Source organism: Pinus tabuliformis, chromosome 4_1, assembly GCF_031772625.1.
Source record: "Pinus tabuliformis cultivar Carrire ecotype Pingquan chromosome 4_1, CPIR1, whole genome shotgun sequence".
In the NCBI taxonomy this organism is placed as follows: Eukaryota; Viridiplantae; Streptophyta; class Pinopsida; order Pinales; family Pinaceae; genus Pinus; species Pinus tabuliformis.
The window spans coordinates 229,489,077-229,505,916 of record NC_142303.1 but is presented as its reverse complement, the minus strand read 5'-3'; the positions used below and the strand labels follow the sequence as shown (position 1 = coordinate 229,505,916).

The 16,840-nt window shown below is 37.1% G+C and overlaps 1 pseudogene; it reads left to right on the top strand.

The window, feature by feature from the left end:
• Positions 1-5,306: 5,306 nt before the first annotated feature.
• The window catches only part of LOC149175070 (F-box protein At4g05010-like), a 36,015-nt pseudogene continuing 24,481 nt past the window's right edge, over positions 5,307-16,840 (top strand).

The following is a 16,840-nucleotide window of genomic DNA, read 5'->3' as shown; positions in this document are numbered from 1 at the left end:
GCCGATATAACACGATATAACATGCCGCGTGGTGATGAGAGAGAAAAAAAATAGCGGCGTGTTATATCGTGTTATATCGGCCCCATGTCAGGCCGCATTTACTATGCAATAGGGTTGGAAATAGGGCTTTCCAGGGTTGTAAGGCTCGATTATAAGTGTCTTGGTCTGCTTGAAGTGCATAGAGGCATTAATGGTGAAATATGGTGCAAAATAAACCTAGAGGCTTTGGGTATTGCGAAAGGTTTCCATTTGATTAATGGAGATGAAGTACAAGAACAATGACTTCAATCATCACAATTTCAAGATCAAACGTGGGAGAAACTAAGGGAAACCAAGTTTCTTCCTTAGATCCGAGGGTCCACTCTGTAGCTTGCCAAGATTTAAAGGATTTATAATAATGGTGTTCTAATTTATAGATGAATAATTGGATAGTGGATATGTGTATAGGAGTATGTTTTGTGTTTTTATGTATTGAATTGGCTTGCCATGGTATAAGGTTTCTGGTTGGACTCTTTTAGATTTGTAAACAGAAAGCACGTTTAAGTTGTAACTTGGTTTATACAATTATACAATTTGGAGTTTACTTGGTGTACTGCATCCATGTTTCTTCTTAAATGTTAAAGCAATGAATAACATTTACCCCTTGTTTTTGTTTTTTTTGTTTTTTTTTTCCCATGGAACTACAATGTATTCCATGGTATCTTTATGGTTTAAACGTTTCCATGTTAGAATATCATTTTCCTAAGTTCCTAAGAAATTATGTTAAATTAGGTAATTAAATAAGTTATAAATAGTATTCAGAGGTAACTAGGCCATTAATAATGTGGTTAATTCAACATAAAGAAGACAAATTCTTCACAGGCTAGCGAGTATACCATGGAGGATGACAAAATCAAAGAAGGTTTGAAATTAAGAAGGTGATGCTGCAGTCTTTTGGTTTGAATATCCAAGCAAAAGAAGTTGATGGAGAAAGGAAACTCCCTAGCCCACTAATTGCAATGAAAAAATTGTCACCGCATCCATATGATTTGAATCACCCAATAATTGTAGAAGATCATAATGATTTCTCTCTTTCATGGATTGAATTTGATGATAAAATCCTCCATGAGATTGAGTGAGTAGTATTCATTTGTGTCACATTTTTACTTGGAACAACCACAAAGGAGGGAAACATTAGGTGACTAGTAGATTGGACCAATTAATAGTGTTAGAATCTCTATTACAAAGGGATCTCTTTGCTAAATCCACCATTATTCCAAGTATTAGCTCATACCATTAGCTAATTCTCTTGGAACTAGACCTAAAATCGGCTCCCTATAATCAATGCTTTAGATTTGAAAGTTTTTGGATTCAAGATATTGAATTTTTGGGCACAACAAAATGATGGTGGGAGGAAATATAGTTCCAAGGATCATTAGAGAAATTTTGTGGTCTAAAATGGGTGTGAAAACAAAAATGTACAACCAAAGTCAACTTTATAAGAACCAATAGAATTCAAGATGATGATGTCAACTATGGGAGATGATTTACCATTTTTGGAGTAAAAAAGTAAAAAGATTAAAAACAAATAAAATAAAATAAACTATTTTTTCAACTTATTTCCTTACAGTTTTACTCTCATTTCAAGCGAGAGAAATCATTGGATGCATAATTTAAATCCTCGTCCAAGGAGTACCCATATTGCATACTTTCAATGAACCCTTATGCACAAAAAAAGAGAAATACATGAAAAACATTATTGCAATTACGTTTTTTTCTTATGTATTTCTCATTTTTTTTTTGTAGAAAGGTCCATCAAAAGTATGCAACATGGGTAAACCTTGGATGAGGAATTAAATTATGCATCCAACGAATTCTCCTTCTTGAAATTTGAGTAAATCCATAGGGAGATAAGTTGAAAAAGTAATTTTTTCTTTTTGCCCTCTAAAATTTGATGATGTAACCTAATCTTATTTTATTATTTCCATTGTTGTAACACCCTCCTCCCACATTTTCCCAAGCTAACTGGTCCACCTGGGTAAATATGTGATGAACGGTTATTATGATATGATTCAACTCCCCATGTATAGTTAAGGAAGTGGAATCGACACACCAAAAACCAAACTGACCTTCCCAAGGAGCTACAGGACCCCCAGGGGCTAACCAACCACTCTAGGTTCCCAAACATTGAGTTAACATTCCTTTTTACTGACCTAAACCCCTAGCCGCTTTGATGACAAGCTCTCCATGTGGCTGAAAGCCTCTAGTCGCTCCCACCACAAGGCCTCCATGCGATCACAGTATTTTTTTGGTAGTTTTGTGCTAGCGACCCCGAAATCTGAGCCACCTTTTCAAGGTTCAGACGTAGGCATCTTCTTAGAACTTGATGAAATTCTTAGAAATGATAAATAACAAGAAGAAAAGGCCTCTATTGAAAAAATTGAACGAGGAAATAAGCAGACTTGTCCTAACCATGATAGGCATTTCGTCAAACACATTATAAACATGTAATGTACGGGTCATATAAACACATCTCAACATAGTGACCTCATATTTATATGGGATTCGTTAGGAAGGTATGATGCCCTCTCATAATATTTGTATTATCACTTATTAGGTCATACATTCGTTAACATTTCATTTACTAAACAAAACATGAGGAGATTTATAACCAAAGTCTTCCATAAAACCATGCTTATAACTAGCATATAACCAACATAATAACAATGATAGAACAACCATAAAAGCCACATAATAACAAGCACATTTACTCATGAAATACAATAGGAAAAGATATTTGATTAACATGTGCAAAATCCAATCAAGTCAGGGACTTCCACATACCACCCAATCATAGATTAGGCTAAATCAAATCTTTCTTTCAGCTAATCCCCCCCGTGCCATATTCGAAGCATGAATTTGGGGCTCACAAAAAATCCAACCAAGGATTTTCAGGATTTACCATGTATCCCCCAATTACCGATCAAGGGATTCCTAGGCCCAAAACCCTCATCTATACCACCAGGATTTATCGTATACCCATCATTACCGATTAAGGGATTCCTAGGTCCAAACAAGGAAACATACACTACATTATTTACTGGAAATCCCGTCATATACCGTTGAAGGGATGAATAGGCCCTAAACGAGCATGGATACCTCCAGATCAATCCACCTAACCCATGAGGAATTTTCATGCCTCCAACCTCAAGCTTTATCGTGTATCCCGCTATTACTAGTCAAGAAATTCCTAGGCCTTTTGGAATTTTCCTAAGACTACCCCATTGAGTTTCAAAACCATTCGGAAATCTAGCTCAACCAAGTAAAAGAACCCCAACACGCCATAGCTATCTAGAAATGGAAAGGAAAGGTTGAAAACCACTATCACAAGAGAACCAAATACACACATTTATATACCATGCATGCCAAAAGTAACATGTAAATCATACATGCATCTCAATACCTGTAAGTATTCCCTCTATAGTCACTTGATCCAACTCTTCCTTGCTTGATCTTTTCTTCCCTTTGCTCTCTTGTCCTTCCTTTTCCTTCCTTCCTCCAATGCTAGAGTGCTCCAAGAATACTCTAAGTGTGCAAGAGATGAGAGAAAAGGGAGAATAGAGATAGAGCTCCAAAACTAGACTAAAAAAAGGCCTCTATTTTCTTAAATTCCCATTATTTTCCTCCAATTTCCCTCTCATGCAAAGGTGTGACCTTTCACCTTCCTTTTCTCATAATTTCATTTCTTTCCATAAATAAAACGCCAATTAATTCCTCTTGCCTTTCCAAAGCATTTCCCATTGCCTTTTCCAATTTCTTTTAGCCGTAATAAACCAAATTCACACCCACTAGAATTTTTTGCCCAACATTAATCTTGGAATACATGTCCCATTACCTTCATCTTACTTTTCCTTTATTAACTTTTATTGCATGAACTTTTAACCCAGGGATGTTACAACTATTATTTTATAATATTTTTTAAGATGCCCATTTTGGACCTCAAAATTTCTCAAATGGAAATAGCATGCATACCTTCCAACTTAAGCTAAAATAATTTAAATTCAAACTCAAAGAATGGAACATAAAAGAAGTTTTCCATATCCTCGAAGAGAAATAGGTACTGGAATCTTGTATGTGATAGGTGCAACAATAGATTATTGTAGATGCATGCACGAATGGATTGGTAATGGAATATGGATAGTTTATCAATCAAATAGAGAAATTAATAAAGCAGGAGGACACTGTCTGGAAACATAAATCTTATGTGTGAGTTTTGAAAGAAGGAGAACCAAAATTGAAACTCTTTCATAAAGAAATTGTTAAGCACTGATATAACAACATGATATTTTTCCTCTCCTCTAAGCATGGGAAACATTTGGTGTAACATGTAATGTTGGAGAAATAAATTGTCTCCTACTATCACTCCCTACCAATGAATCCCACTCATAATAGATTGACCATTATCCAAATAATTAATTTGCATATCCCAAAATTAATTCATCCAGAGCAAAATGTAGTTTGGATGTGAGAAGTCTCATTTTTAAAAGTGGAGGAGGTAATGATGGTGATTACAATGAATAGAGCTCTAGTACCATACATACTCATAATAAACTTCTTTCAAGCTTGTTGGTCTTTCTGAGGCCTAAAATTTCATGCTTTGGAAGAAGAATCTCACCACTCACAAATGATATGGTATGGTGTTAATGTTGCTCTTATTACATTGATCCCAAAAAATGATAATGTGGACAATTATAATAGTCTTATACCAATATCTCTTTGTAATGTTGTTTATAATATTACATTGACTCTCATTGTCAATTGTTTAAAACCTTTGCTTCATAGTATCATTTCACTAGAGCAAACTAGTTTTGTCGAAGGATGCTAAATTCTAGATGGGATAGTGGTAGCTCATGAGGTTATCCATTCCCTAAAGAGATCCAAGTGGGAAGGAATGTTGATAAAACTTGACCTCTCAAAAGCCTATGACCAATTAAATTGGGATTAACTTCTCCAAACCTTCCTGAATCCTTTTGTTTTTTAGACTAGTGCATCACCTAGAACAAATCATTAATATCTACCCCTCTTCTCCATTCTCTTGAATGGTGCCCCAACAATGAATTTTAATCCTTCTAGAGGTTTTTTACAATGGGATCCCCGTCCCCCTTTCTAATTATTCTTACAATGGAGGGACTAGGATGATACCTCAAAGCAGCGAGGAATTAGGATAACATCCAAGGACTTCTACTATACATACATTATCTACCCATCACCTATCAATAGTTCATTGATGATATTATGCTCTTTGAAATTCAACAGTGGGGGATAATATGGCTGTAAAACCCATTCTCAATGATTTCATGGAGGTGTCAGGTATATTGACCAAGGCTGACAACTCAAATATATGTTTCCTTAATATTAATGCTATTGTTTAGAAACATATGACTCATCTTTTGGATTTCCAAATAGGTAAACACCTTGAAAGTAGTTGGGATCCCAAATGATGGAGAAATCCTTACAAATAACCTATTGGCAGAGCATAATTCAGAAGCTCTACAACAAAGTTGATAGTTGGGAATTCTACACACTCAACTTGATGGAATGTCTAGTTCGTCACAAGTCTAACCTTTAAGCTCTCTCAACTTACCAACTATTAGTTTTCGCATCCCCCAAACAAATATTTAAAACCATCACTACCTTGTATAGATATTCTCTTTGGAGAGGAGATAAGAAAGAAAGAAAATTTTCTTTGGTCGCTTGGGAAAAACTTTGCATCCCTAAGCTAGGTAGGGGTTTGGGCTTAAGAGACCTAGAGATGCTTAACATGGAAATAGGGGATGAACTCTGGTGGAGGTGGCTTTAGGGAGGCAATGAACTATGGAAACAAATTTGGAACAGGAAAACTATCAATTGTATTCTCAATTGGATAATTTAAGGGCTACATAATATCCATAGGATCCTCTATATGGAATTTAGCACAGGAAAATCAAATTACTATTCAAAATCATGTCTTCTAGGAGATCAAGAATGGATACACAATACTCTTCTAGAAAGATGGCAACAATTGCCCTGCCTAGAAGAACATGGGGAATTTCGAGATCTGGAGGCCTTTACATCAACTCAATAGTATACTATAGTACAGGGACTTTGGAAACCATCCCCAAATTCCAATATATGGATAAGGTGAAGACAATGGATGACTGGCCTAAGCACACATCCTTGATAGTGTTGCCTATTCTTTCTATTGAGTTGCAAAGATGTAAAATCTCCATTGATCAAGCCCATGAAACACTCCATTGGAGATACTAGACTAAAGCAATATTTACACTTAAATAGGTTTACTCATTAATGGATGGTCACAACAAAATTCAAAGGGAAATCCCATGGATTTTTTTTGGATGAATGACCATTGGCCCAAAGTTGCACATTTTTTGTGGCTAGTTGGAAAAAAGAAAACCCTCTCATGGGATCAAATTAGAAAGAAGGGATTCTAGGGTCCTTTGATTTTTCCCTATGTTGGAACTAGGAAGAGAACATGGAGCACCTCTTAAATTTTTATCCATTTTCTAACCGTTTAAGGGCTCAAATATTACACCTATTCGAATATTCAAACAACAACTACAACAGTTTAGTGGAAGCTATGGAGCAATGGCGACCAAGCATATTCACTAATCTAGTCTTAAATCACGCTTGGATTCTAGTTGCAGCCTTTGTTATGCGGATGACTTGGGAAGAAATAAACAAGAGGATATTAAAAAAAAAGGAAAATGAAGATGGAAAAGTCTGATAAATTATAAAACAAAACATGAGGGAGATCATCATCGCAGAGGATATGAATAATGAGGATTGGAAATATGATCAACATGAATTAGGGATTTTGACCAAACTAGATATCTCCTCATTAATTATCCTTCAAATTCTATCCAAGAATCCTAGACCTCATAATGAATCTACCACAGTCTTTACCCTTCCCCAAATGGGTTTTGTGAAGTTAAATTTTAATGGTGTCTCTAAAGGAAATATTGGACAAGCAGGATATGTAGTTATCTTCCACGATTGTGAAGGACAAGCATTAAATTTGTATATTAGAAATTGTTGCATCACTATTAATAATGTGGTAGAGCTCCTTGGCTTAGAGATGGGTTTGATCCCGGCTAAAAATGAAGGTTAAAATTGCATGTTGATGGTGACTCTTAGCTAGATAAAACAACAACTACGAAAATAATAAATGGGACCCCAATAGAAAAATTGTTTAAGAGTTGACGACTAGAGAACCTTATCTATTGTATTTGAAGTTTGATGTGATCTATCTCTTTTGTCATCGCCTCACACTCTTAATGTTCTGGTGACAACAACATTGATTTCCTGACTAATGTGGTATGTAAGGATCAAAACATCTACCTGGAAGTGGGATGGCCTAATTAGGCATGGTCCAATTTGAAGGAACCACTCCAAATCATCTAACGTAAAGAAAGATTGGAGGAAACCTGCAACATGAGTAGGAGTGAGAACTGAAGATCTGGTCCCAGTTACTTCATCTGATACTTGATGTTATGTTTAGCCACTCAAAATTTCTCCGTTCTTGTAGTCCAATGTAATAGTCCCTTTTATCGATGTAGTCAAAATGGACAGAATCCACCCATGGTATTTATCGTGGTATTTTCCCATGGTATCTTCCTATGGTATTTTCCTTCATTTTTTGATGGAAAATGTAACAAACCTCATTAAAAATCCTTATAAAAATATATAAGGCCATAGTAATGGGACACGTATTCCAAGATGAATGGTGGGAAAAACATCCTAGTGGGTGTTCATTTTGATTTGTTATGGCTAAGGAAATTGGCAAAGGCAATGGAAAATGATTTGGGAATGGAAAGAGACATTATTTGGCATTTTATTTATGAAAATAATGGAAATTAGGATGAAAGGGAGGTGAAAGGTCATAGGTTGCACGTAAGGAGGAAATTGAAGAAAATAGAGACCTCATTGATAAAAAGGTTTATGAGGACCAGTGGGCAGGCTTGGTTAGAGTAAGCCTTTTGACATGTTTTGGTGGAGCTTTCTCTCTATTCTCTCTCTCATACTCTCGGATGCCTAAAGTTTTCTTGGAGCACTCTTAGAGGAGTGTGGCATGCATGGAGGTTTGGAGCAAGAAGGCAAAGGAAGAGGAGGAAAGTGCAAGAGGACATCAGGATCAACAACTACAATGGTTTTTTCTTGTAGGTACCAAGTTGCATGTATCTTTTCCTCACTACTTTTAGCATGCATGGCATAGGCATGTGGTTTATTAGTCATGATATGTCATTAGCATGGAGGATTGTTGGGATTGACAGTGGATTTGTCTAGCTTTGCCACTTCTTAGATAGCCATGGTGTTGTGGGTTTATTTCTTTGTTTTTTTGGTTCGTTCTCATGTTTCCTTTAGCTTGGGTTGAGTTGCTATTCCTAGAAGCTTTGGTTGGAACAAATGATACGAAGCCCTAAACGACTTGGGTAGAGACCAAACTGATGATGTTTTTGTGATGTCCGGCCATGAGGTGGAATCACTATTTGATGGGTTGAGGTGGTTGGATTCTGGAAGCCCTAGATGGGTTTATTAATGTGTTTTATGATATCCCACATTCATGCTTGGAATATGGCACTAGGGTGACTAGCTGCAGAGAGATTTGGCTCAGTCATGTCTACGGTGGGTGGAACGTGGTAGTCCCATACCCGGTTGGCTTTTGCATCACTAATATGAGGTTATTTCTCTTTGTTATTTCATGAGTATTATACTAGTTTATATGTGGGTTCTATTGCTAGAAACTCAGTGGGACCCAGGGGCTGGTTACCTGAGAGGTTGGGATGGTTCTTGGGGGTCTTGTTGTTGATGTGAAAGGTATGTATGGTGTGTTTTCGTCGATTCCACTTCCTTAAGGTGACCTAGCAGGTCAAATCATATCATAGTAACTTATTGTCACATGTTTACCCCGGTTTGTCGGTTACTTGGGTAGATGTGGGAGGAGGGTGTTACAGAAAACAATAAAATAAGGTTTCTAGAGATTCCATAAAGTTTATAAAAGAGGATATGATCTAGGCATTGGTATCATCCAGAGTTGTCTATCTATTTTTTCTTTGTTGAGAACTTGGCAGGGCCCGTTCTAGTTTGATCCCAGGGACAAAAACCTTGTGGGTGTAATTTTTCTCGTGGATCCATCCAGGGTCTATGATTGTGCTTCAATGTCTTTGTTTTCTATTTTTATGAGTAGTCTTGAATGCCATTACAGGGGCTCCGATATTATTGTATCGACATGTACTATTTTCTTCAGTTAATAATATAAATAAGGGTTGCATCTTTTTTATTTTTTGATCCCTTGTTTTCTGTGTTTGGCTAATTAGTATTTAATCTAGAACACTTAAATATTCTAAATATGTTGATTATTTATCCTTTTGCGATCTTAAAGTGGTATCAAACTTGTGCATATTGCCATCTTGAGGGTTTTATCCAGGGAACATCAATGGGATTCATTTTCACCCTAGCCAACATTTCCATTTTTGGTGATATTTGATATCACTCTATATGGTTTATTTTGGAAATTTTCCTACTCCCGATTCAATAAATAGATCTAAATCTATATTGGAGTAGAGGGATTCAGAACATATATATATATATATATATATATATATATATATATATATATATATATATATATATATATATATATATATATATATATATATATATATATAGATATATATATATATATATATATATAGAAAAAGAAAAATAAAAGGAGAAATTTGAGTTTTGGTGTTATCAATTTTTGGTGTTCGCATTGACCAATTCTAGGGGTTTTGGGCATTGGTTTCTTTGGTTTATCTTTAGGGATTGAGCCAACATACTAACTCTATCCATGAAAGATTTTGGGGAAGGGATTTCGGATTTTATCTTTTGGCATTTGTTTGGAAGCTCAATTGATTTTTCCACAAATTTCACAATAACTTATCTAAAGCCTCATTATACACTAAATTGCACGTAATCTATTGAAAGGATGAAAGCTCTTGTAAAGAAATTGTCATAAGAGTTTGTAGCAACACTAAAAGGAGAATGCAATGACACTCTAAGTGCCATGTTGAAGAACTATGTGTAGATGATAGAGGCATTGTCGGCCTCAACTATCACATAAAGGAGTGAATCTCATTTTTCCTTAGAAGTGTCAAGCGGCATCAACAAACCATCAATAGAGGGAGCGCCCTTTCAAGGCCATGAGACCATCAAATACCGACAAGGGAAGTTACCAAACATAGTGATTTAAATTATGCTCATGCACTAAGGATGTGGAGATCCCTTGCATGATCAGATGGTCGATTACAATAATACACCGGACCACTCCACCTGTTGACTGCATAGTGAGGGGCCGTTATGGTGAGAGCGCAGAAGTTGTTCCAGCGGGTTGCAATAGTTGGAACGATGTCATGGATATTCACAATCATGAAACATCATAGGAATTGGAGCATTCATTGGAATGATTGACCAATCTTGTAGGTTGGCACCATGGGACGAGAGTCATTAACCATGCCCTGGGCCAGTCCCCACAGCAAGCGGAATTCGTGGCAATGAAACACCAAATCATGGGCTTAAGCGAGCCGACCAACGTTGTTGGACCATGATCCAATAATGTCAGGTCAACATCGGTCTGATTCATCATTTATGAGTATAGAGGGTGAATAACTATGCCTTGATTCAACATCACCAAGCCAAAGACAATCTATGTTCGGTGTAAGGAAATCACATGCTTCTCAAAGTCAAGTTATAATTCTATTGGGAAATTGGTGTAGTAAGTCAAACATAGTTTATGCTTGGCCCATTTTACAGAATTATTGTAAACCTTCGATTAATTAAATGGTCTTATTTTGCTGAATTTCATAATGCAAGATTTTCATATATATTGCTTTGCTTGAGTTGTCTGTGAGATTAAAGGCTTCCATCTAGTTGATATCTATAGTATCCGAATGGGAGAAGGCAACAATGTTGGACAATCCCACAAATAATTGGAGGCGTCCCAACTCCCATCTAATAGGTCGAATTAATAGTAACATATGTTGTTCTAACTAGATGTTGCATTGGAGAGTTAGAAGGGTTCACCGCTATGAAGGTGTCGATTTCTCCATCTAAGGGAAACTTATTCCCCAGGTAAGGTCAACAACATTGTTCTTCTTTAAAGATTAAGTTGAGGATTATTAAGGGATACCAAGATTGTAGCAACTTCAAAGATTCAAATCCATTCTTCATGATATCTGGCCATTTCATAAATAAATAAGGTTAATTGTAACCTTTTAAAAGAAGAAATAAATTATTAAGAGTAGTTACCATGATTGTTGAATATATATAAAAGAAACATGAAAAAAAGAGGTGGGAAAATCATTTCTTTCGCTATTATTCAACTCTATGGCTATAGTATCCTTAGGCCAAATTTGTTGAAGTGGAATATTTGGGAAGACATGAAAGACAAAATGTTGATGTAATCTCCCTATGAAAAATTAGTCTATTCCTGCATATTTTCCAGCTTTGGCATGTGAGAATATGGGTCGACTTGAAGAGATCCTAGAAAATAACCAAAACATTCTTGATGAACTAATGAAAATATATGGTCCTTTATGGAACAATACCTCCTTAGACCATAGTCAAAGTAGCAACCCAGTCTCGAAAAGAGTCCGTGTCATTCTGCAGTAGAAGCAACCATGGGAAGTGAAGGACATGGAAGAGGAGCTAAGATCTTCGCATTTGTATATGAATTGCAGCAAACAATGTCAGTCATAAAGGAATTAGACACATGTTTGTCTAAGGTGAGACAACCAGAATGGAAGAAACTTAATTCGACTCTCAAGCCATCCATGCTTACCCAAACTCTGGGAGCATCCCTATAAAGAGGCCAGACTCACAATTGCCTCTTGTCTCAATGGGATCATACATTTAACATCACCTCTACCTCCTTACATAATGAATATCATGAGAGAGATATTGCAACTGATAATAGAAGCCCTTCAAGGGTTGAACAACATCATGCTTCCTGCCTTTTACAAGTGGCATAGAATCTTATAACTCATGGTAGAGTTTAGCTTTGACACATTCATTCTAAATTTGGAATGTGGCGACTTAATCTTTTAGATATTCTAGAAATTTTACACCATCATTACATTGGATCATCCAGTCCACATCAAAACAAGCATGTAAAATATTGTGTCATTTTTCTCAGAAGGAGATGCCAACATTTGCAAGATACTAAGATCCAAACCTTTGACCATGTGGAGAAAGGAACTAATTGTATCACAATCTTCCTATGATCTAGTTGATAATTTGGTCATGCAAAACATAAAATTTCTCATAAGGGTGCTAACTAAAAGGGAGCTTAAAATGATCAATGGAGGAAGCAAGAACCAATGTAGTAAAAGTTGCAGCAAGAATGAACTAAGAAGGAAAGGACTATGTTTTATCTGCAAGGGATCTTGGGCACTTAATCATTCATGTCGACGTGATAGGAAGGAGATAACAAGGATAGAACAAGAGGAGATTCCTTCATATCATAGGGATTCTTCTATAGTTGGGTCTATTGATTTTTAGGATGGTGAGCAACAATTTTATATTATTCGGAGTCTTGCAAGATGACAAGCATTCAGAAGTGCATGAGGAAATTCTACCTATTGGTATTGATGAGGTAGAATCCTATACAAAGAATTCCATAGCTCACCAAGAAGATGTCCATAAAGATATGATTAGTTAAGTAGAGATAGCAGTCCACCAATGCATCTATGTTCAATAACCGAAGAGGATGAACAACAAATTGTCTTCACAAGTGGAGGAGGCTAGGGAGACTTGAGTGAGGATCCAAAATTAGAGAATCAAAATGATGAGCATGATCAAAAGGGGGAGCATGACAAACATAGTGTGCAGGGTGAACCATTCCCAAGGAGCCTATCAAATGCTCAAGTTGGAGTTGTGATAGTTGGGAATCTAGTGTAGATAGATACAAAGCATTCAGTAGGGCACCAAAATTGTGAGTGGACTTTCGAGAAAAGATCAAGCATTTCAAGAAAAATATTTAATGTTGAATCAGAGATTCTAGAAAGCTCGAGACATTGTCTTACAAGAGAACAAAAAAATTGAGGACCTCATAGGGGTATGTGCTGAGTTAGTAGCCAAGTTGTCTAGTGTAGAGGAACGTATTAAGTCCCTTATAAGGAAGCAAGAGGAGTACAGTTGGGAGTTCCAAAACAACCCTCTATGGGAGTACATAGATAGAGCTTGCAACACTACCAACCCAACTTTATAGATTAGGGTGAGTAGGGTAGAGTTCTCCAAAAGGATCATGTTGGGTGATCGAGTGGAGTAGCATGAGTTGAGCATCGACCAGTATCAACATAGTAGACTTATTCCATGTGTAGGAATTCATGCATTAGATCCTTTCCACGGGATGGATTGGCGAGAGATTATGAGTTGGAACTCTATTGATGGGATGATTCCTAGGAGGATACTCTTAGCCAAGGGCATATTGCAGCTTGGGCTCTTAGGCACAGATAGTGATGGAGGGTCGAGATGGTATCATAACCCACACGTCCCAGGACAGAATCCACCCATGGTATTTATTGTGGTATTTTCCCATGGAATTTTCCTTCCTTTTTCGAGGGAAAATAATAAAATAAGGTTTATAGAGAGTCCATAAATCCTATAGTAGGAGATAGGAGTTAGGCATTGAGATCATTCAGAGTTGTCTATCTATTTTTTATTTATTGAGAACTTGGTAGGGTGAGTTATAGTTTGGTCCCAGGGATGAAAACCTTGTGGGTGTAATTTGTCTATGGATCCATCAAGGGTCCACGATTGTGATTCAGTGTTTTTTTTTCTATTTTGATGAGTAATTGTGTGTGCCATTGTAGGGGCTTCAATATTATTGTATGGGAATGTACTATTTTCTTCAGTTAAAAATATAAATAAGGGTTGCATCATTTTTTTTTGGATCCCTTTTGTTTTGTGTTTGCCTTGTTATTATTTCAATTATAACACTGAAATATTCCATATATGTTGATTATTTAGTTGTTTGGGATCTTACATTCAAATTATGTCAATTTATATGAACTTTACAGTGATAGTTGTTAACATTTTGAAACATCTAAACTATTTTCCATGGTCAACAATTTTGATTTCTATTGGACACCTAATCCTCTATGGGTTGGTGTGGAATGTGAACAACCACCAGAGTCCAAGAGACCACTTGGAATATGAATCTAAGGGTCACACCAATGTACTATATATGTATCATTGTGAATAATAGATGAAATCTCATGCTTATCCTTCATATTCTTCCTTCACCATGTATGTGTTTAACATGGTATCAGAGTGAGTGATCTCCTACCCTGCTCATATTTGAGCCACGTGTTTTGTTTTGTGGCCTTTCTGTATGTTAGTTCTGACATTTCAGTTCCATGTCAGAAGTGTTTCCTCTTCTCACCAAAACTACTTACAAAACTCTGTTGTTTGCGTTTAATCCCCTCAAATTCTTCTCCCGAGCTCTATGTTGAAGCAACTACATATTTTCTATGCATTGAGAGGGGCATGTTAGAAAATTATATATTACGGAGCAATGGAACACATAAAATATTGCAGAAATATAAACAAAAAAAAGCATAAAACAAGAGAGACACAGATATACGTGGTTCACCCAGTTTGGGCTACATCCACGGAGAAACAGCCAATCCTTCTTTTATTATATTATCTAGCAAACTGAAGAGATACAACCTATAGCAGATCCGCTGGAACACCCTCTTCGCTCTCAATCTCCTCTCTCTTCCTCACTCAGAATACAGATCTATCATAGACGCAATACAATTCCCTCATATATAGTGAAGGGTTTCCTTTAGGCCAAAAAACCCTAAATTAAACATAACTTCTACCGTCAGATCATCTGCCTAATGAACGGCCCAGATTGACTAGAAATTACTAGACTTTTACAAGGCAATTTTACATCTATTTTTAGCTTCAGGGGTGCTACCCCTAAACCCCCGCCGGGGGACCACTGGCCCCTAGACCCCCTATCTGTGGGGGATTAGCCCCCCTGGACCCTCGTAGGGGGGACAAGTCCCCCCTCGCACCCCCCCACGTGGAGGGGTGTACAATCTTCTTGGGGTATACATCTGGCTGAAACCTTTGAATATAGAAGATAATCAAGCTCCACACCCAACAATCTCCCACTTGGACACTGATTATAGCAACTCACTGCTGCTTCATTTGCAAGACAATGACTCCACCTTGGACCTGGCTATTTCTCATCTTCTTCATCATACTTGAAGACAAATTGAAACTGAGCAGATTCTCAGTTTCTCCCAGGTTACAACTTTTGTTAGCATATCTGCAGGATTCTGGCTAGTGTGTATCTTTTCCAGCTTCAACTGTCCATCTTCCAATGCCGACCTTATGAAATGGTACTTGAGCTGCATATGTTTAGTCTTCGAATGAAATGCAAAGTTCTTTGCAAGATGAATGGCACTCTGGTTGTCATTGTATAACCTGCCCAACTCGTGCTTCTTACCCAATTCATCCAGAAACCTTTGTAACCAAATCATTTCTTTACTAGTTGTTACAGGGAAAAGTGTCTATGCAGAATTGCTAATCCCACTAAGGCAGGTAGCTACCTTAGAAACAAACAAAGTAAAACTACTTTCATTTTCGTTTATGAAAGATAGATAAGAGAAGAATAAAGGAGACCAACCTCTGTCTTGCGCTTGGTTCCTTACTCGATTCCTCTCTCTTCTAATAGTCCTTTGCTACTTGCTTTCTTGTATACCTAGCTTCACAGAGTACCTGTAGAATCAAAGCAGCATAACACTATACGAGAACATGGATCTATTATCATAAACAATCTAGGATCAGATGTAAATTGACCATACAAATGCACAAAACATAAATTACACAAGAGTATGGAGGAAAACTTGAATAGCTTTATTGATAATCAAGAAAGAGCCAAGAGAGTTACAACCAGTTGTTCTGACCCATCATCATCCTCTCAGCAAGTAAGCCCTTCTTCACCTCATTCAAAGCTTAGATCACCCAACACTATGATGTTGCCTCAAGAAACCAATAGCAATTCCTTACAAGATGCAAAATTCCAGCCTCTGGATCTTTGGGATGAGGGATCCATATATAAATGTCTGTAAGGGAGATGAGTCAGCTTGTGATTTGATTAGTGTCTTCCCTCTGATAGTTCTTGCTTCCACTTGGAGATTGATGATCTCTTACTCATCCCTGGTCGAATTCAGAGAGGCAAGTGTCACAGGAGAAGTTTCTGGAAGATTTCATGCTTCTCCACCTCGCGGATTGACACTGCCATTTGTCTCTTCTCGCCCATCGCACCCCATAGAAGGGCTTTTTGAAATGCAATGCACCCACTGTGTGTATTTAGGTGAGATGCAACACACTTTGCCTATGGAGCAGGTGAATTGATCCAGTTTTGACCAGTTCTTAGTAGTTTTTCATGGAGAACTTCTGGGAGAAGCTGTAATGAGTTGACCTTGTTCTTTTAGGGGTTGGAACAACACTTTTAGGGACTTAGGTGCCGTTGGTTTATGGACATTTTATGCTTGGGGTTGTAGTGCCCAAAAATGTCTATAACAGTTGCCCCCTAAAGCATGAGGTCGTTAATCTTTTTTGATGTCAGGTGAAATGCTTTATCATGAGGATCCGAAGTTCTTTCAAGCTGGAAGGAGACCTGTAATAAGATACAATACAATACATTATCTTCATAAGATTTTCATGATCTAGCTGAGACGGGCATTCCCATGCTCAGCTTTATAAATTCATTTTCATGTACATAGGACAGACAATCGTCTGAGTG